Source organism: Balaenoptera physalus (assembly GCF_965194825.1).
Source record: "Balaenoptera physalus genome assembly, chromosome: 18".
NCBI classification, from domain to species: Eukaryota; Metazoa; Chordata; class Mammalia; order Artiodactyla; family Balaenopteridae; genus Balaenoptera; species Balaenoptera physalus.
The window spans coordinates 20,545,450-20,567,824 of record NC_138899.1 but is presented as its reverse complement, the minus strand read 5'-3'; the positions used below and the strand labels follow the sequence as shown (position 1 = coordinate 20,567,824).

Genomic DNA, 22,375 nt, shown 5'->3' with positions numbered 1-22,375 from the left:
GCTGCTGAGTGCTGCTCGGCGCCGAGCCTCTGTGCGGGAATCTCTCCGCTTTGCCCTCCGCACCCCTGTGGCTGCGCTCTCCTCCGTGGCTCCGAAGCTTCCCCCCTCTGCCACCCGCAGTCTCTGCCCGCGAAGGGGCTTCCTAGTGCGTGGAAATCTTTCCTCCTTCACGGCTCCCTCCCACTGGTGCAGGTGCCGTCCCTATCCTTTTGTCTCTGTTATTTCTTTTTTCTTTTGCCCTACCCAAGTACGTGGGGAGTTTCTTGCCTTTTGGGAGGTCTGACGTTTTCTGCCAGCGTTCAGTGGGTGTTCTGTAGGAGCAGTTCCACGTGTAGATGTATTTCTACTGTATCTGTGGGAAGGAAGGTGATCTCCGCGTCTTACTCTTCCGCCATCTTCCTGAGGCCCCCTAAAAAATATTTTTAATATAGAATTCTATTATCCAGAAATTTGGATTTTATTGAATGAGTAAAAGGCCTTCCTATCTCCACAATCCTGCTTATTTTTGCTAAAAATAATGTATTGTTTCTAAGATACATTTTCAGTACCTTCTCAGATAAATTCAGATAGAAGGGAATCCTCTACCTTCTAAATTTCTGTAGGATTTAGGCATCATTTGTGGTTTTTATTGCAATTAATAATGTAGTTATTTCTATTTTTATATCTACACCTAGATTTCAAATTACAGAATCTTTGTATAGTTAAGTTTTATATATCTCTTACTATAGAACATAGAGGATATATATGCAGTTCTTACATAGTTTTCTTTTTTCCCCAAGGTACTTGACTATTTAAAAGTACTAAAGTAGGCACTCTGAGAATGGAGCTGCATATCTTGGTGAATACAATGTTCTGTTGTGTTGGATTTTCTTATATAATGAATTTCCAATATAAGCATCAAACTAGGAGTTTTTTTTCTAATTCATTGCCTAAAGTTCATCGATTGAATCATGGTTAGCTGGCCTAGCTGATAGCATAAGAAGTCATACAAAAACTAAAAAGACCTAAATTAATAAAGGTGAAAATCATATCATGCTTCTGTGTGGTGACTCTTATCTTATACAGAAGCTTAACAGAAAGTTTATGGTATTTTGAGTAAAATGTGAAGTCTTGAATTAACCAGGTTCGGTGTTGATTCTGGTTTTGCTACTTATACAGTATATTACCTTGCTATGTGGCTTAATATCTATGAGCTTCAATTTATTTATTTATTATTATTATTATTTTTTGGAACTATAATGCTTTTATTACCAGAATGTACAAAACATTGATCCCTTTATAATTCTGCAATACTGCCTCAGATTCCCCCAGTTTCAAACAACTTGTCTTTTAAATTTCCATAACATCCATTTAGCATAAATGATTTTGTTGCTGTTCACAGTAGAAGACAGTCTTTAGCTTTGATGGTTCAGACCTAATTAAACAGAAATGGCTAACTTTGGGCCTAAGATAAATGTGGTATAGAAAGAAGAGCACAGAACCCTACCAATACACATAAACCATACTCCATTCAAATAGTCCTGGGACCTTACTGAATGGACTTTCAAATAAGTAAGCCTCCCATTAAAAAACATTTAAAAATGTACTGTCTGATAAACTCAAAATACAAAAAATGCAGTATCACCAATTATGTGCATTTTCTAGGATTCGTTTTAAAATTCAGGCTAATGTTTAACAATAGCATTTCAATTAAATTATGGCATTGGAAAAGGTTATACTTCTGAGGAAAGATCACATAAACATGCTTTTTGGGAGAAGATATGTTTGGAAAACAACAGTAATGAATAATTAATATTGCTTTAACATTTCTAAAATCACATAAAAATGATCATCTTTGATTGCCATTTCAGTAAGTTTCGATACAGGGTGTGTTACTGTCCACTTACTAGTAACCAAAACACACATAGAAGACTTGTAACAAATATTCAGAATCTGTTATTTTCATGAGCTAAACATTTCTGAGACTTTAAGATTCATGTTTGAACATACAGTACTGCAGTGTTGGCTACATAAAATAAATAGAAGATCTTTTTCAGAGGAAGCTCAATCATCAGAGGCTGTATTGCATTTAAGGATTTAACACTGGCTATATACAGAAGGGAAAGCATTTCACTTAGAAATACTTTACATTACTGGAGCTCTCTTTTTAATATGGCAACATATAGCAGCTTACCATTCTGACACTTAAAAATCAAGAGGAATAGTGCTACTCTTTTATCCTTTGGTTCCCAGTGACAAATAATGCAGTAATTACACCTCTGGTTTTCAGTTCCTCTCGAATGATATTTATTAACAGAGAGAAACCCGACGCTTTAGCTGAAATTTGGCAGCCCAAGAAGTGCACCAACTGCTCCAGAACATCCCTCATGGTCTAGAAACAGTGCTTTCAGTTGACCTTTTGACCAGTAATCCAGGACATATGCCAAAAGTTTCATCGAGAGAGAATTGACACGTAAAGTTTCCAACAAAGACAACTCTGTTTATTTTCTCATTAACAGCACACATTCGTGCCACAGAACCAATGTTGTTGGTGATAGTAACTAACGTAGCTCTTGCTAGATCTTCTTTACCAACAGATTCTCGCTTCTTCTTATAAGTCATATTCCCAAAACTAGATGCTACAGCCCAACCAGACAGACCAAATCTTTCAAAATCTCCTCCGTAAATATCACGGACCAGCTTGTCAGCTTGGGTGCTCTCACCTTTGGATGCCATTTCAAGAGCCTCTTCAAAACTTTCACAGCCAGTCAATAAACTACATAAACCCAGAAAGGTACCCCCTCCAAGGCTTGTCCCAGTTGCTCGTTTATAGTTGTCTTTGGAATAGACTGCTAAAATACTGACCCCGGAACCAATGTTTACTACCAGCAGTGGATAGGGATCAGCCAGGTTGAAAGGCATCTTTTGGCATCTCTCAGGTTCTGAGGCATTAGCAAAATAATAGCACTCTGCTTGTCCATTGAAACTGACAGAATCTATGTACAGCAAGCCCTTTACAAGGCAGTCAGCTTCATCCAGTTTGTGCAGGTGGAGGTTTCCAACTGTGCGAAAACCGTTTTCAAACTTGTCACCACCACCTCCTGTAGCACGTAGCACCGTGGGTAGTGTTGAGAAGTTTTTCTCTCTTCCCCTTTGGACAAAAGCAGGCAGATCCTGGGTTGGAAATCTGATAAAGTGCAGGTTCCCTCTCCGGCCAAAAAGTGTTAAATCTTTAAGTTCAAGGCGTGCATCCCGAATACCAGTGGATCCACAGGCTACATTAGAAGTCAAATATTTCCAGATACTTTTTAAGCTCTCAACTTCTTGTTCTTCCTCTGCTGTGATATCGATAGGTTCAAAATACGAGCGCTTTACCAGAGTTCCCCCGATGTCCATGCCAAACCATGGGAAAGAGGGTTTCTTGGCATCCTTGATCTTCATGGCGTCGGCCCGAGGGGCGAGAGGCAGCCTCCGGTCCTCCCCTCGGGCCGGGAGGGGCGGGGGCACCTGAGACGAGGCCCGGCCCAGGGGGCGGCCCCCCTATCCCCGCGAGGGGCGGCCGGACCGAGCGAGCAGGGGAAGCATGGAGGGGGCCCCGGGAGGGGGCCCTGCCGCCGCCGCCGCTCCAAACAAAAGGCCTAGGTCCCCCGAGCCGCCGCCCAATTTATCTATTATTTACACGTAGGATTTTTGAGGACTGAGTTGCACATAGGTTTGTTGAGAAAATAGTATATGTGAAATAGCTTTTTCAGTATTCACTAAACTTATGTTTTAAGAAATCTTAAAAGCAAGAAATGAATATACCAAACCGCAAATCTGGTTTTCAGGACTATATAGAAAATCTTCCACCGGAGCCCGAGAAACATGAGCCTAAGAAATATGTGGTCTAACTTAGAACGGGGGAAAAGGCATCGTGTAAATAGTTTTATGAGACCAGATTTGTTGCAGCTGTTGTGGTGGTTTTGTGTCTAAATGAAGGACTGAAGTCCATTTTTGCCTCCTTGGAATCAACAAGGAAAATCAACAAGGAAAATCACATGGTCATATTGGGGAGAGTTTTCCTTCCCTGTCAGAAGAACCTGTTTTGACATTAAAGTTCTCTCATCAGATCTGAACCACTCTCCTTCATTCACCTCCCTCTGTTCAGAAAAATACTCCTGTCGTAGATCTCAAAGAAATCAGGTTTCATCTGAAGCAGAATAAATGATTTAAGAAACTTGATTATTTTAAGAGAAAATTGGTTTGCCATAGTAAACGATATTAGTAAGAAAGTAAAAGTATCTTATTGTACCTACCCAATTTTTCAGACTTCCCCTGATAAATATTCTTCTAAAATTATTAGATTTATTCAGAAACCACATTTCTTTTATAAACATTTCTTTGTAAAACACCAAACTATCTTCAGTTTGCTCTGAATCACTGTTGTCCTACCTAGAGTCTAAATAATTTGCCAATGAATACATTATAACGTAAGTATTATAGAGTACAGTGAATTATAATGGCTTCTGTCACAATAGAAGGTAAGTGTTCCATCCCATTCACGTTGCAATTTGACAACTTCCTGAAGCAGTTGTTGACAAAATAGCACATATGAAAGGAAGCTTACCCTTTAGCCCTTTGGTACAATCAAAAGAACACAACTATTTAACAAGGGAAGAATTAAAGTCTGAACAGCAGTGCTCTGTCTGGGGAGAATTCTAGTATTGCTTATGAAGGATATTCAGGGAGACAGCTATAAAAACACAAGTCGACTGAAGTTTGTAAATTAATTTAGCAATTGCTACGACAAAGCTAAGGGCATGGAGCTAGCTAATAAAATGTGTCAATCATGAAGGCTTTAAATAAAAGTGGAAGAGAGCAGTTATTGTAGATTTTAATGGTGCTTCAAGTTTTAATCTTTTCTTCCAGACATGACCTTGTATAATAAATCCCAGGTTGTTTTCTGAGAAAGGAGAGCTTATTACAGCTACACAACTGTCATATTTCCAATATTTTTCTCTCTCTTTTACCTTTATGTCAAATGTTTTCTGGATTTTTAAATTCATATGATAATAAAACCGTTAGAGTTTTATTCTCTTTATGGAGAGTTGGAAGTATACACATTAAGCAGAGGATATGAACAAAGTCTTAAATTTTCCACAAGCTATATTAAAAATGATTTCCTCTGGAAAAATAGATACCCACTTAGGAATACGAATAACTGTAAATTAAAAAATGGATTAAATTTCGCAGGATATCGATTTACCAATTTAACAAAACAAATATAAGTATATGCTTTGTTTCCACTTCAATAAAATCTATTGAAGTGATAATTAAATTATGGCCTGATATTTTCTTTCAACCTAAACTAAGCTTTCATATTTCCTACAGTAAGTATTATAACACAGAAGATAAATAAGGCTGCCACCTGCAAATCATTATAGTTTAAAAAGTAAATAGTCCTATCAAGATAAAATATTTAGAATAATTTTAAATATACCAAATACTCATGCACACATAAACAGATACATACACATACATAAACATATATGTATATATGTGAGAAACACACATCTTAAGGATAATCTTGGAGAGTTTTAATTAGTAAAGAGTAGTATTTACCTTACAGAGATTCTTTTATTTTTATACCAGAAGATGCATCCTTTAGAAACAATTTTGGTTTTCAACTCTGGATCTCAGAATTTCAGAGTTGGAAAAGTAAATGTCTTTAATGCCTTTTTAAGTAAATGTATTTAATCCCATTACATACTAGGGCTTCAGTTGTCTCTATCATATTTGCATCAGAGATCAACCTGCTTTTCCTTGTCCAGTGCATCCGAGGGCCACTTGGTCTATCGTTGTACATCTCAGAGTGTTGGGCATTTTTCCCTTGATGCATGCCTCCTCCTGTACATTCTTTATGTCAATTAGATTATCATCTGGTCAGAGCTGCTGTTGAATGTCCATCTTCCTTATTATAGACATTAAGCTAAAGATAGTTAATATATATTCTGAGTTACAGATCTAGAAAGCAAGGCAATTGTCTGTTCTCTGCTGAACTGTCACCCATATGCCACTTTAGTTGCTGTAATTGAAAAGTGTAATGAACATGTACCTCTCCAGCTTGTTGGATTGCAATATATATATATATGCACGCATATATGTCTCTCTATGTGTATATATGTGTGTATACGTACCACTATGTATTATATATATAATATGTACTATATATTATATGAATCAATCCTTCTCCCTTAATATTTATTCTTTGTTTATTTTTATTTAGTTTTAAGGATGTAGCTGTAGTAAGAGAATATGTAAATGATAATCAACAGAGGAAGGAGTTTTTATTACCTAATGTCTAATGGCCTTGAAACTGTCATTAGTGCTGCCTGTTTGTACTGTGTTTCTGATTCATACTGATACATGTAATTGTGTGTAGCCGAAGACTACCAACTTAAGATATCATTCACCTTTAGTGGAAAACATACACTCACATTCCCCTTTTATTTTCTTATCTTTTATTATTGACCCGGTGAAATTCATTGTCTAATTTTACCCTTACTATGAATGCCCACTGTACCCAACAAAGGGATGAAGTAGAAGCTCTAAAACACAAACATTCCCGTTTTCTTTTTCTTTTTTTTCACAGTAGGGTAGTGTTGCAGTTGAACTCTTGATCCATCTCTAAAGTCCAACTGCCTGCATTCACTGGGAACACAGTCAAAGGGATAAAAAGTGACCATAGATGTGCTATAGACTGGGAGTCACCCACCCTGATTAGAATTTTGAATAATGAGGAGGAGACAGTCATGAGGAGATTTAGTATCAGGTTTTTCTAGAAGGAGGAAACCACAACAAATGCAAAGGCCACAAAAAGGAAATAACCTAGGTGTATATGAGTATCAGAAAGAGGTTCATAGACTGCAGTTTGGTGTGTGAGGGGCAGAGGTGTAGGAGGTTAGGTGGGAGAATGAGGCAGGGGTCTTCTCTGTACCCTCTTCTAGCTGTGGGAAGAAGTTTGGATTTTATTTCAAGGCAATGGAATGCAGCCGGAGGGTTTTTAAGAGAGGAAAGAACAATCTGATTTGTGTGGTAAAATTCCACACTGACTGCTGTGTGGAGAATGGATTATAGGAGTGGAAATGAGAAGGCAAAGACAAGCACTAAGCAGCAGTTCCAGTTATCCTGATGTGAGGGAGTGGTGTCTTGGTTAGAAAGTCAGAGGATATATTTGGCAACATTAATTTACTTGGGAACATTTCTCCAGAAGAAAATCTCAGCCTTAGTAATTTAATTAGTGTATGATGCTAATTAATGCATTACACCGTGGTCCTGCTGCACAGGGTGAGAGGTTAGAAGGGTGAGCAGGGTTCAACATAGCCTTTGACAACTGGTATTAGTATATCAGACTATGGCTATATGACATCATGTCACATATCTAAGATTTGAATGGCATACTATATAAGATTTTATATTTTTTTCCTCATTCTGTTTTCTTCCACAAACAGAATGGTTTATTTTCACCCTGAAACCCATAGTGGCAGCTGCAACCAGTTTGAAAGTTTCTGCAATCCTGAGAGGAATGGAAAAGCAGAACTTTGGAAAATAAACTGAAATGTTTTGAGTATTCTCACAAAGTTATAAGATTGTAGGGGAAGAAAATAGTTACTTCTTATAGGAACAGTAGTTTGGTTACTGATCATTAAATTACAAGTTTCCAAGTGATGGGTATTAAAATCTTGTAGGTAATATTGATTTGGATATAACTTTAATAACAATGATTGATAGTATTGTAAGTGAATAAAAATATTCATTCACCTATACATTTCCTAGGAAAAACAGGAGTTGATCTGTTTCCACAGACATTTATTGAGCATTTATTAAATATCAGTGCTAGACAGTACCATCAAGGATTTTACAATTCTTTGAGGGGCTATAGGTATGTAACCTGATCATTTGAATATAATGTGGAAAGTGATTAAAAAAGTAAAGGAAGACAAAAGAGTACCCCAGGGCACAGCAGTTAAGACAATTGTTCCAACCTCTACTTTCAGGGAGAACTTGGTAGAAGAGATGGTGCCTGAGTTGACTCTGAAGAAATGAGTAAGAGTGTAGCAGGTGAGGAAAAGTGGTAAGGGCTTCCCTGGCAAGGGGACAGCATAAGTAAAAGAAGGATGACCTGAAAAATATGTTGTGGAAAATAAAATGACAAATAATTACATAGTATCAGAGAATGCTGAGGAGCAGTGAGATTTGATACTGTAAAAGTATCTGAGGAGGAATTTGTATTCATTGACTTTATTCTCTCTGTGATAGGGATTCTCTGAAGAGTTACATGCAGGTGAAGTTTCAAGGATATATTAATATCCACCCATAGAGAAAATTAAAAATCATATTATCATTAAGCAGTGCTTTTACATATAATTTACACTATATTAATCATGGCCAAATCTACACAAAAGCTTGGAACATGTATATTTAATAATAATGACTGAAATGTATATATGCATATGCATATATAGTTATATACACACGTGTATAAAGATTTATAAACATGCATATGCATATACATACATTTTTTGAGATTAGAAATAGATGCTGAACTCTGCCCCAAATTCTTTACATAACTTTTTTGTCTCCATATAACATTGTAGTTGATGATCTTTTTACACTATTCATAGCTGCCAAAGCTGTTTCTTAAATATGTGTGAACTATAGTTAAAGGGGATTAGCTATAAAATTCTAGAGATAGGATTCCTGCTCATTCCAAGTTCACTCTAAATCTAGCATTTGCTATTCTATGGCTTGTTAATTTACCAGATATTCAATAGCAGTACTTAGTGTATTAGTTTGCGAGAGCCGCTGTACCACAAACTGGGTGGCTGCTTCAGTGAAACTTTCATAGACAGAATGAAACAGGCAAGTCAGACTTTATTCAGGACTGTCACAGTAAGGATGAGGGATTGAACTCACCTCTGTTGAAACAAAAAGCAGGAGCGTTTTCCACACCAGAGTAGCTAGTGGAAAAGTACTAGAAGACAGTAGAGGGTACGTTGGTGAATGTGATTTGGTCATCGGTGTTTGCCAATTGGCACTTTCTGAAGTCTGGCTCCTACTCCCCCAAAGAGGCTGGGGATGTGAGAACCTATCTTTATTCTTGGCGCTTACACTTCAAAAGGGTGGCTCCCAGGTACTTGAGAAAGATACTCCTGGCTTGTGAAAGTGACAAGAAGAAGGGAGAAGATTTACATCTCGAAGGGGTAGGGAAGGAATACATAATTGCAAGTTTCCTAAAATAAATGTGCTAAGATAAGGAAGCTCAGGGGCCTGTAGTCAGGAAGAAACCTGTCTAAAATTTAGTCAAGCTGAGGAGAACCTTAAGGACCTGTCATTCAGCTTAAACAACAGATGTTTCTCGTCTCACAGTTCTAGAGGCTAGAAGTGTGAGATCAAGGTGTTAGTAGAATTGGTTCCTTCTTAGGGCTGTGAAGGAGAATCTATTCCAGGCCTTTCTCTTAGGTGGTTCGCTGGCAGTCTTTGGCGTTTTTTGGCTTCTGCTGCATTATCCTGATCTCTGCCTTCATCTTCACATGGTGTTCTTCCCCTGTGCCTATGTCCAAATATCCCCTTTTAACAAGGACACTGGAGTTAATTGGATTCGGTGCCCACCCTACTCCAGTGTGACCTCATCTTGACTAATGATATCTGCAACAATCCTATTTTCAAATAATGTCACATTCTGAGGCACTGGGGGTTAGGACATCAAATTATAAAACACAGTTCAACCCTTAACACTGAGTATGTATGAGTTAAAGGACACATTTAATAACCCAAATGGTTCCAGACATATTGAGAATTAACACCTAAATAGATTCCCGCTGTAACGTATGACTATGAGTCATCTGGTTTCAGTTATAATGAAATGTAGGGTTTATTATAACTGATGTTTATATTAGTTATAATATTATACATATATAATATTATACATGTATAATCTCTGATTAATAAACTCTTAATTTTAGAGAGACTGCCTACCAATAAATGTTCAGTATTAACCACTATAGTAAAATTTTCCTGGTTATGTCTGAAAATGGAGAGTAGTTTTCCCTTGCCATATATTTAATATTTGTATATGAATATTTTATTATTAGGTGCTTTTAAAACTCTGACTTGATTTTTACAGGATTTTGGCTTATGCAGTTAAATCCCAATTAATGCATATGAGGTACTTTTCCAATTAAAAGTAAAGTCAAGAAAGAAAAAAATATGTTTAATTTTCCCAGCTATATAGGCTTCTTAGTTTAATCGAAATAATATTGATCAGAAAGGCAATGCCTATGTTATTTCAGTGAAATAATCTATCTCTTTGTAAGTATTATTGTGCTTGTTATTTTGAGTTGACAGGTTTTTATACAAGTAAAGTGTGAGTTGTTCTATCATACTTAACTACAATGAAAAGCTGTTGCTTAAGCCTGTTTTTTCTTCTCTGTGTCTAAGGGGTACTCAAGTTCATGAGGAGATGAGAAAAGAACAAGGTGATGGTGGAGCAGTGGGAGGCGGAGCAGGAGGGTGTGACTGATTATGTCAACGACAGAAGCAAACTTGAAGAGGAAGAACAGAACAGAACAAAGCAGTCAAAGATGTTTCAGTACAGCACAGTAAGTGAAAACTGTTTTATAGAGGGGTGAACTGAGTGGGAAGAGAGGAAGTTTTTGATAAAAAAGAGAATAGTTTTCTCAAGTTTCTTAGAAAGGAAAAAGGAATGTAAAATACCACTTTTGGAAGCAATTTGTGATATAGCAGTAATTGGATAGTCTTTAAATAGAAAGCGGCAGTGATGTGGTAACTGTTTTTTGCCCAGGTTAATACGGTTATACCTAAATCAAGTTTCCTTTAAATAATTTAATTTAAAATGACTGAAATGAGACTTAGAGTCTTAGCTGAAAAGCAGTTGGTATTGAAAGGGACAGGAGTTTAATACTGGATCACTGCAAGCCATGAGTAGAAAGTGAATGGAAGAGCCTTCTGGAAAGAGGAAATGTTGAGGCCAAGAAGGCCAGTGGATTTTGTTCATTCTTGTATTGTAGTTTAAAGTGTTCACTCTTGTGTTGAAGTTTAAAGTGTTTATTTCAAGGTCTGTTACTGAAGTCCTTTGCTAAAAACAAAACATAGGGAAAATAGGGACTTCCCTGGTGGTCCAGTGGTTAAGACTTCGCCTTCCAATGCAGGGGGTGAGGGTTCCATCCCTGGTTGGGGAGCTAAGATCTCACATGCCTCGCGGCCAAAAATCAAAACGTGAAGCAAGCAATATTGTAACAAATTCAATAAAGACTTTAAAAACGGTCCACATCAAAAAAAAAAAATAGGGAAAATAATATCCAAAAAACGGGTATCTGGTCATGGCCTAGCATGGACTTTCCTTAGCCTGTATATTTTTTTAACAATGTGGTTTTCTTAATATGTATAAACAAATTAGACTTCCAGAGCACCGGCCTAATTGAGACTATTTGACAATGCTTGTAGTATACAACTCTTTATATTTAAAAAGCTACGTGGATTGTTTATACCACATTAGATCCTGGGCTTTTTCTCTAAAGTATCTTGATCTTTCTGAATTTCATAAAATTAGTTTAGAAAAACAGTAGAATCATTGTTCAGTCATTAATCATGGGTTTTGCTGATGAAGGTTTTACTTCACTTTGAAATGGTCTGGTCTGGATATGTATGGAAGTTGCTTAGCTAAGCAAATATTGGGAGATAAAAAAGCTCAGGCAAATATTAGTTAATGAATAACATGAAACATCTGAGACTGAACTACTGTGCGACAACAACAGCAGATGGAACTGCTTCATAGTTAACTATGAATATGGGGCAAGTCCTGCTTGACGACCTGAGGATCAGCAGAACCTGATAAATATTTCCTAAAGTATTCATTTGTGATCATTTAACCTTTGTATAAATGAGGATTAGGTGGCAGTTTTTAGATGTTGAAGCGGGTGATGTTCTTTTTAGACTACTGTGCTCTGATATCTTAAATGCGTGATACTTTTGGGAAACCAGGAGTATTTTCAGTAGGACATTTTAATGTTTGGTGGTTTCAGAGACTATTAGATTCCAAATCCAGATTATATGACTAAATCTCAGGGGAATGGTTTGAGATTGGAACAGTTTTGCTTAAATATATGTGTGTTAAGTTCATACTGTAGAGTTAAGCTCTTACTGATTTCTAATGATGATTTCATCTTATTGTTGAATCATGTGATGGTCCATGTTTGAAAAAGAAAGGGGGGAATCTAAAGTCTTACAGTTTTATTTAGAGAGATGATAAGAAACAGGAAATGTATATTTAGATATTGAATTAACTCTATAGTCAGATACAGACTTTTCAAACGTAGAAGAAATGTATATGCATGATACGTGTATATTTTACAGAGTAAGACTCTTCATAAGAGTCTTACATAAGTCTTACTCTTCATAAGAAGAAGGTATTAAAAGGCCTGTGAAACTTTGATGAAAAATATTACCATTTTAATATGTGAGTTTTATGAAGTTCCCCTTCTCTCCAGTGTTTTTATTTTTTTTATCATTTCTCTTTAGTTGTATACTTTTCACAAAGAGTACAAAACTATAAGCCTGCTCACATTTTGAACATTGACTCGTAATTCCAAGAATTATTTTAAATGAGTATTTTAAACTTTAAAAGAGAATAAAGAATAACCTAGAGGTTGGGAGATCATTTACAAAATTCATGGTAATTTTACTTGTATGTTGAAACAACGTAAAATAATAATGAAGACCATCACGCTTTCTAATTTCAAGCTGTATTATAAAGCTATAGTAATTAAAACAATATCATACTGGCATAAAAATAGAAGTAGAACAATGGAACGGAATCGAGAGCCCAGGAAATAAACCCATACATATATGATCAACTAATATTTGACAGTAGAGCAAAGAACAATCAGTGGAGAAAATACAGTCTCTTCAATAAATGCTACTGGGAAAATTGGACATTCACAGGTAAGAAGATGAAACTAGACCTCTGTCTTACATCACTCAAAAAAATTAACTCAAAATAAAGACTAAATGTAAGACCAGGCAAAATAAAACTACTAGAAGAGAACATAGAAAAAAGCTCTTTGACATGGGTCTTGGCAGTGGTTTTTGGATATGATACCTAAAGCACAGGCAAGAAAATAAAAAATAAACAAGTGGGACTATACAAACTAAAAAGCTTCTGCACAGCAAAAGAGTCAGCCAAATGAAAAGCCAGACTATGGTTTGGGAACAAAATATTTGCAAACAATATATCTGATAAGGGGTTAATATCCAAAATATATAATAAACTCATACAACTCAATATCAAGAAAACAATTGAATTTAAAAATTGGCAAAGGACCTGAATAGACAGTTTCCAAAGAAGATATATGAATGGCCAACATGTATGTGACAAGATGCTTAACATCAATTATCATTAGGGAAATGCAGATCAAAATCACAATGAGCTATTACCTCAGGCCTGTTAGAATGACTAGCATCAAAAAGACAGAAGATAACGCATGCTGGTGAGGATGTGGAGAAGAGGGAACCCTTGTGCACTGTTGGTAGGATGGTAAATTGGTACAATTATGGAAAACTGTATGGAGGTTCCCTCTAAAATTAAAACTAGAACAACCATATGATCCAACAGTCCCACTTCTGTGAATATATCCTAAAGAAATAAAAACTCTATGTTGAAGAGACATTTGCACCCCCGTGTTCACAACAGCATTATTTACAATAGCAAAGACATGGAAACAACCTAAGTGTCCACTGACAGATAAATGGATAAAGAAATTGTGGTATATATATATATATATATATATATATATATATATATATATATATATATACAGTATTATTTGGCCGTTAAAAAATGAGAAAATCCTGCCATTCAAGACAATACGGATGCACCTTGAGGGCATTATGCTAAGTGAAGTAAAATAGAGAAAGACAAATACTATATAATCTCATTTATATGTGGAATCTAAAACAAACTAACTCATAGAAAAGAAGAGGTCAGATTTATGATTACCAAAAGTGGAGGAGGAGGGGTAGAGAAAGAAGGAATTGGATGAAGGTGGTCAAAAAGTAGAAACTGCCAATGATAAGATAAAATAAGTAGCAGTGATGTAAAGTACAACATAATGAGTATAGTTACACTGCTGTATGATATATATGAGAGTTGTTAAGAATAAATCCAGTTACTTCCCTGGTGGCACAGTGGTTAAGAATCCGCCTGCCAATGCAGGGGACATGGGTTCAAGCCCTGGTCCGGGAAGATCCTACATGGCGTGGAGCAGTTAAGCCCGTGCACTACAACTACTGAGCCTGTGCTCTAGAGCCCGCAAACCACAACTACTGGGCCCACGTGCCACAACTATTGAAGCCCACGTGCCTAGAGCCCTTGCTCTGCAGCAAGAGAAGCCACCGCAATGAGAAGCTCCTGCACCACAGCGAAGAGTAGCCCCCGAAGACTGCAACTAGAGAAAACCCACACACAGCAATGAAGACCCAACACAGCCAAATATAAATAAATAAATAAATTTATTTTTTAAAAAAAAGTCCTTTTTAAAAAAAAAAAAGAGTAAATCCTAAACGTTCTCATGACAAGGAAAAAAATTATCTTTATTTTTTTTGTATCAATGTGAGATGATGGATGTAAACTTACTGTGGTAATCATCTTGAGATATATGTAAGTCAGGTCATTATGCTGTACAATTTAAAGTTATAAAGTGCTATGTCAAGCATGTCTCAATAAAACTGGAAAAAAATAATGAAGAGTCATAGAAGGAGGGTATGAGATTGGAAACAATCTCCAGTAAAATATTTCCTTGATGAAATATGATGTAATAGCTTGCCAAAACCCCAAAATGATTGAAGCAGTGACTCTATTGAAATCATTCTGCACATGTAAACTTAAAATATATATCTAGGCACAATAGAAGAACTTGAAAAGCAGTCTAATTTTTATGTTGATGTGAAAGATGATTAAGGTATAATTGCTTTGCACTATGCTTTGTTTTTAACCTTTAATTAACTTTAGTTGTGTTTTTAAATTTTTTGACCTCATATTCACCTTCAGATGGTGGCATTATTTGCATTTAAAAAGAGACACCTGATAGTGCCATTCTGGAATCAGACATTAAGGAGAAAATGAATGCAAGTCTGACAGACGACATAACATTTTCAGCTGGAAATGTTTGTTATTACAATTAGTATAAAAATACAGAATAAAAATGACAACTTGATTCTGCCTCTGAAATTGTCATACACAGTAGTGAAAACTTTTTTTCTCAGGGCATGTATCTTTTCACAGCATTACTAAACGCTGATGAAGAGAGTGTCCTTCATAGGGTTTCCAGTTTTAACCTCACATCTTCATTTGCTCCCTTCCTCCTTTCTTGCTCAAGTTGAACATCATCTTCAAGAAGACTCTTCTGCAGTTCTACCAGCTGTGACCCCTTCATTTTATAAGTCACTGTAACGATTTATATAACTTTCAGGTTTGTTACCAGGTTGAACCTTATTTTTAAAGTTGTGTTATTGTAATTAACCTAGAACATAACATCCTTGAAGGGGAAAAAAAACTATCCCTCATAATCTTCGTATCCAAATGCCTGTCTCACATGCATAGTCTTGACTCCCACTCAGCCTCTTAAGAATGGGACTTGGGCCTGAAACACTTCCTTACCGAGAGATAGAACACCCACAGAGCCCATGCCAGCCTTATTGCTTCATATGGGAATATCTGTTATTGTTTCATGCTCAATGAGTACTATTTTGGCTTTGCTTAAAGCATGTATGTTTTATGGCACCTGACCAATCCCACTGTTAAATCTGTCTTCCATGGGGAAGGATAGGGTTCCTTCCACTGGGGCATGAAAGGGGGTACTCTCATAGGTGAATCACCAAAACAGACCCCCTGGTCATGGGGGGGACCTACGCCTACCTTTGAAGCTGTCTCTTCTCTGTGTAACTAAAGCATTGTTCTATCCAGTGCTTAACTGCTTTGTGTTTTCCTTGGCAACCCTGATACCAAACTGCAGAGGGCTATCATGTATATTGGAGGCTATAGGTAATGTTCTTTTACAAAGGTGCAAAGTCAGAATGACTTAAGCACAGGAAACAGAGCACAAAGATTAGAGCTAAGAAATAGACTTGATATGGACTTAGGTTTGTTCTTCTCTGTTACAAGGAAGATGGATTTATACAACAAATCTGAATAAATCATTAAACTTGGAGTGGCAAGTTATGGGTGTATGAGCAGACTGTGTGTCAAATTCAAGTATATTGAAAGACTTACGGATTGTTCCTTTGATTTAACTTGGCATAGTTTTCATCTCTAGTTTCTTTTGGTTTACATGGTTCACTAAATTAAATATGTATTTATTAATTTGGTTGCTAATGTAGTGATAGGACCAGAGGGTTAATTAACATACTCATAATTATAAAACATTTCATCACAACAGTCATGTTGGTGAATCCATATTGTGATTTGATTTCATGATAAATTTTCTTATTTCATATTGTAAAGTTTTAACATAATGTAAACATCGTAAGATCTAATTAGTAAGTTCTATAGGAATGATTAGTCCAAGAATGTTTTTCAACAAGAAAATTGCATGGTTTTGAAAACTTCACCAGTGTGCTACACATGCATTATCTGGCCGCTGCATTTATTCCCAGACATCACTTCTTGAGACAACATCTCAGGAGAATGGGCGCTTTAACTATACCCAGTGTCTCATACCTCTCACTGGGCATTTTGATTCCTCATAACATGAAGGGACTACAACTTTCTTGAATTAGAGTGGCTGTGGGAAATTTTGGTAACTGGATTAAATTGGAAAGTTAGTATATAAGCTAGGCATTTTGTTCCTCTCATGCTAACAAGAATGATGTGAATATCTTTATGGAGCATTTTGCTTTCATGATATTTTGTAGTGTGACCTTAATCACAGCTCTTGCTGTAGGTAAGTTGTTTACAACGGTATGTAATTGAACCAGATAACATTCTCTTGAAATGGCTTGCTGAGGACAGGAATCTGTTATTGTTGTTGTGTATTTTTATGATTGAGCTGGTCATAGATTTTGCTACCATGTGAATGTTAATAAGTCAACATCTGGGAACGCAGCTTCTAAACATCTGATTATGAGAGTCAAATATACCTTTTGGTTTTCTGCTTCTATTCCTTTGCTCCAGTTATTCTTTCTGCTGTGAGAGGACTGTAATTCCTCAAACATACTTCACTAAGTAAACTCATCCTTTATCCCATTATTATTCTCTAGGGAGCATATCATTTGTTAAATGAGCAGGTGAAAAAAAATGAAAGGTTTTCCTTCTTTCTCTCATCAAACACAAATCAGTATAACTTTGATGCTGTAACTAATGGAATTACTATATATTTTAGTTCAAAATTGCCGTTATATGCTAGGAGGTAGACAATCTTCACTTTTTTAACTACATTCATTGTTATTCTCCGCTTTAGTCCATATATAAAAAGGTACCCTTTGTCAGTTCAGACTCGAGTTCTCTCTAGTTCTCATTGCTTTACTTAGGTCTTCTAATTATTAAATTAATGTAAAAATTAATTTCAAGATTTCATGTGTGTGTGTGAGAAAGGTGTATGTTCTCCAAGAAGTATTAAGTTATATGCTGTAGTACATGGGTGAGTTCACACAAATTTGATATAGGTCAATACAACATTTTTGTAAGAAAGTAATAACATCAGTAACAACTAAATTGGGTTTGTGCCTTACAAATATTTTCATATATGTGTATGTATATAGATTTTCATATACATAAAATGATGTAATTGAACAAGCATTCCCTTAATTTGTAAAATATTTTACAGCTAAAAGCAAAACAAAGCAAAGAACCACTTAATACATCTGTACTGCTGAAGTCTGAGATGTCAGATTACAGCTGAATGTGTTTCCTTCTTATTTATAACAAAATAAACAAGCAAAAAACTGAAAATGGAATCATATTGAATGTAAATTCAATAGTGTAGGTTTCATCTTTATGGAGTTGCCATCACTAATCCTATCTTCAGTGATGTGGTATACCATGAGTCCTGTGTCTAGATTTCATTACCTACAACACTGTTTTATACTGATATATTACATTGTCTATGCCTTAGGTACTGCTTTTATTTTCATGATACCCTGTTACTTATGCAATTCTGTTTTTGAAAAACAGATTTTACCTCTGCATTTTACAGCACAATGTGATTTCTTTCACTTCGGATCATTTTATATTCTCTAGGAAATTCAATTAGCAGTTTGCTGTTCATATTATCATAATGTTACCAAAATCTCTTAAAATATGAATATATTAACTTTTTTTTTCAGTGACACAGATGTGTTGTTTTAGGTTGGATGTAATGGAATGCATTTCCTAGAAGGCTTGAGATAGAAACCTAGTTATTGATTGATTGATTGATTGATTGCCGTGTTTCAACTTGACATCATGTGGGCAATTGATAAATTATATTACAGTCAAATAATCCTGTTGATCAATTTTTATTGGGGTCAGTCTAATTTTGGATTGTCTCTTCCATGTTTCTGGCTGTAAGTAGAAGGCCTCCTTAGATGTTTTTGTTATGACAACATATAAACATGTCTAAGCCATCCATACTCAACTAAATATGATATTTTTGCCTAGACTTGGCACTTGTAATATGTACATTATCCACAGTTACTATTTTTTTAATATAAATTTATTTATTTTTGGCTGCGTTGGGTCTTCGTTGCTGCGCGTGGGCTTTCTCTGGTTGCAATGAGCAGGAACTACTCTTCGTTGTGGTGCATGGGCTTCTCGTTGCAGTGGCTTCTCGTTGTAGGACACACACTCTAGGTGCGTGGGCTTCAGTAGTTGCAGCACACAGGCCCAGTAGTTGTGGCTCATGGGCTCTAGGGCGCAGGCTCAGTAGTTGTGGTGCGCGGGCTTAGTTGCTCTGCGGCATCTGAGAGCTTCCTGGACCAGGGATAGAACCCGTGTCCCCTGCATTGGCAGGCGGATTCTTAACCACTGCGTTACCAGGGAAGTCCCCACAGTTACTATTTAGTTATCTAATTTGGTTAAAAGATTATATGTTTATCAGTAATGACTTCCTTATTCAACTTTGTAACTTCAGCAGATTAGCTCAGTTCTTATCATGTAATAGATGGTCAATAGATGCAAGTTATATTTAATTAAATTTGCTGAATGATCTCAGCATCAAACAAAGCTGAATTATAACTGTATCAAAATGTTTATAGCATATGTGAAGCACTACAAAAAAGACAGAGTATCAAGTATATTACAAATGATTTCAGACTTGTTTGAGAGAAGCAAGAAGGCAAGAATGTCTGAAAGTATCAGTTCAGTGACAAGCAGCAAGGAAAGTGGGTTGTTAAATCACACCCGAGTTTCAGACGTATATATAAATCATCAGTAAGTATTTCTGGAGTCCAAAGAATGTGTTGCTAAACAAAAAATAGTTTAAATGCTACATATCTGAATATTAGTAAAATATTATATATAGAATTAACCACCTTAGGATTTGTAAGATATTAAACTTTAAAGATTGATCACATCTCAGAATACCCCCATCAACTAAGGGTGGTTAGCTATCCTGATCCCCCTGAACAAGGTGAGGAAGATGACAGGAAGAATATCAACAGAATGTACAATAGAATTTTTTTAGTCACAAGTTTTCATTTATAAATTCAATGTATGACTGAAAGTGTATCATTTCAAAATGCTTTTATGCACCAGTATATTAGGTTACAAGTTTTAATAAGAACATACAGTCCAAACACAAGAAGTAACTTATCTTGGACATAGAAAATCTATTCCATGTATATTATTTTGCTTACATAAACCTTCATGATTTATGTAGTTGTACACCATTGACTATGAAACTACATTTTTAGTGTGCTACAGGAATTTCATGGTTCCAACCAAGATTTAAAACCTTGTTACTCCTAAGTTAATCTTGTTATAGAAACTCTCTGTAGAATGTAATTCATACTACTTTGAAAGTAACTTTGCACTACTGAGTGAAGTAATGGTTCAGTGGGGAACTTTGTATATCAACACCATAAAATGTATAGTTAATTCATGATTATCCATGAGTAGGTAATACAGTTTGAAGATTTTCTTAGACTTTAAATGGTTTCATTCTTTGTTATTGTTATTGTCATCATAATGTTGTTTGTCACTAGTTAACCACAAAAAACTAAGGATGCCTAAGGATCCTTTTTCTGAACCACCAAATAAGCCCCCATGTTAAATTAACTATGAAAGAGAAGCAGAAATGTTGTAAAAGAGACTACAGTGTGATTCAAATTCTTATCAAATAATTAAACCCATTGCAAGTCATTTATTTTATATGTGTATGTATATAACAGAATATAATGTTTTAAAAATTCATCATTTTAAAATCCTGTAAATTAATAAGGAAAAAGGCAAACAAATATATAGGAAATTGGACAAAATGTTTCAGATGGCATGTCACAAGAGGGTACATGAAATACGCTATGGAAATGGGCAGAAATGATAATTAGGAATAGGTGGGGGGAAAATGACTAAATGCTATTTATGAAGATTCTCTGTGTCACTAGTACTAAGTTGATAAATGCAAATTAAAGCAAGATAGAGCCTCAAAGACCAATTTTTAAACTTTGTAGTAGAATACACTTATTGGTGATGATGTTGGGAGACTGGTACTGTTACCCACTGCTGGTAAGCATTTAAACTGGCACATATATTATGGAAAATAATCTGGTATTAATTAAACTAATATGCACATACTCTAAGGCTGAAATTCCATTCCTTGACTTATATCCCAAGCAAGTTTTCACAAATTTGATAATGATCAAAGAACAAGATTTATATAATAGTGTTGTTTGTGGTAGAAGATATTTGGATGTAATCTAAATGTCCATTACTAGGAAAATGGATCCATTGGTAAATGTTTTAAAGGGGAAAAAAAGAGAGAAGTGTGTTGTGTGAAATGGTGCAAAATAGATGGTAATTTATAGCATAATATCATTGATGAAAATTAAAAACAGATACATCAAATAATACTATATATTTAAGGACACATTTTATATTTTAATGAGTACAATAGGATGAAATAAGGAGCTCTGAAGAAAAAGGTTAAAATTAAATGAAGAGAAATTTGTTGCAAGGTCATCAGGTAACAGTGTTCTATGATGTGAGGGATCTGGTTTTCCCTCTCTTTTGTGGATCTGAAATAAAAGCAGAACTATTATTACAATATTACAAGTATAAATATTATAAGTGCTTATTACGCCTAACAATGTATGGAATTTACTCAAAGGAAAACTGGAAATGAGTGGAGCTTAAAAAAGACTGCACAGAATGTAGAGGAACAAGAAAAATAAATGCAATAAAATAATAAAGGTTATAGAAAAGGACAGTCAATAAAATCAAACATAGATAGCTGATATCCTCAAATTAGAGAGAAAACCATTCGAAAGTGTGAAGAGGGAAGGGTTTAGTCTATAGATTTATATGTATCACTGTGTTTCAGGAAAATTTAATAGAGTCAAATCAAATCAAAATTTATTCTGGTAATATACTAAACCTCAGAAATAAATTCCATTCAAAAAAGAATAATAAAGCACCGAAAAAATATTTAAGACAAACAAAAGTAGTTCCAAATTTATACTTTGAAAACTATAAAACATTGTCAAAAGAAACCAAAGACGATTTTAATGGAAAAACATCTCATGTTCATGGATTAGAATCCTCCCAAAACTAATCTACAGATTCAATGCAATCTCTATCTGATTCCCAGTTGACTTATTTATAGAAATTGGTAAGCCGATTCTAAAATGTATATGAAAATGCAGGGGACCCAAAAAAGGGAAAACCTTTCTGTTTCAAAAAACACAATCAGTGAAGTGAAAAGACAACCCATAGGATGAGATAAAATGTTTGCAAACTCAGATATATGATAAAGAACTTGTATCTGGAGTATATAAAAACTTATTACAACTCTTTTATTAAAAGCCAACCCAGTTTTTAAAATGGGCAATGGATCTGTATAGACACTTCTCTGAATAAGGTATGCAAATGCCCAATAAGCAGGTGAAAAGTTGCTCAACATCATTAATAACTAATGATCTGGGAAACATATTATATGTATTATACCTTAAATGGGTGAGCTGGATAATATGTTAGTTGTATTTCAATAAGCTGTTTAATTTTTTTAGTAGGCAATGGACTCAAATTGATATTTTTAAAGATAATATACAAATGGCCAACAAGCACATTAAAAAATGCTAAGCATCATTCACATTCATGGAAGTGCAAATCAACACAATGAAAAACTGCTTTCACACCAAGTATAACAAA

The 22,375-nt window shown here is 35.4% G+C and overlaps 1 pseudogene across 1 annotated transcript; it reads right to left on the bottom strand.

The window, feature by feature from the left end:
* Nucleotides 1–417: 417 nt before the first annotated feature.
* Nucleotides 418–18,527, bottom strand: LOC309647363 (pantothenate kinase 3 pseudogene; annotated as a pseudogene). The gene has a single exon. The product of its transcript is annotated as a pantothenate kinase 3 pseudogene (transcript).
* Nucleotides 18,528–22,375: the final 3,848 nt, after the last annotated feature.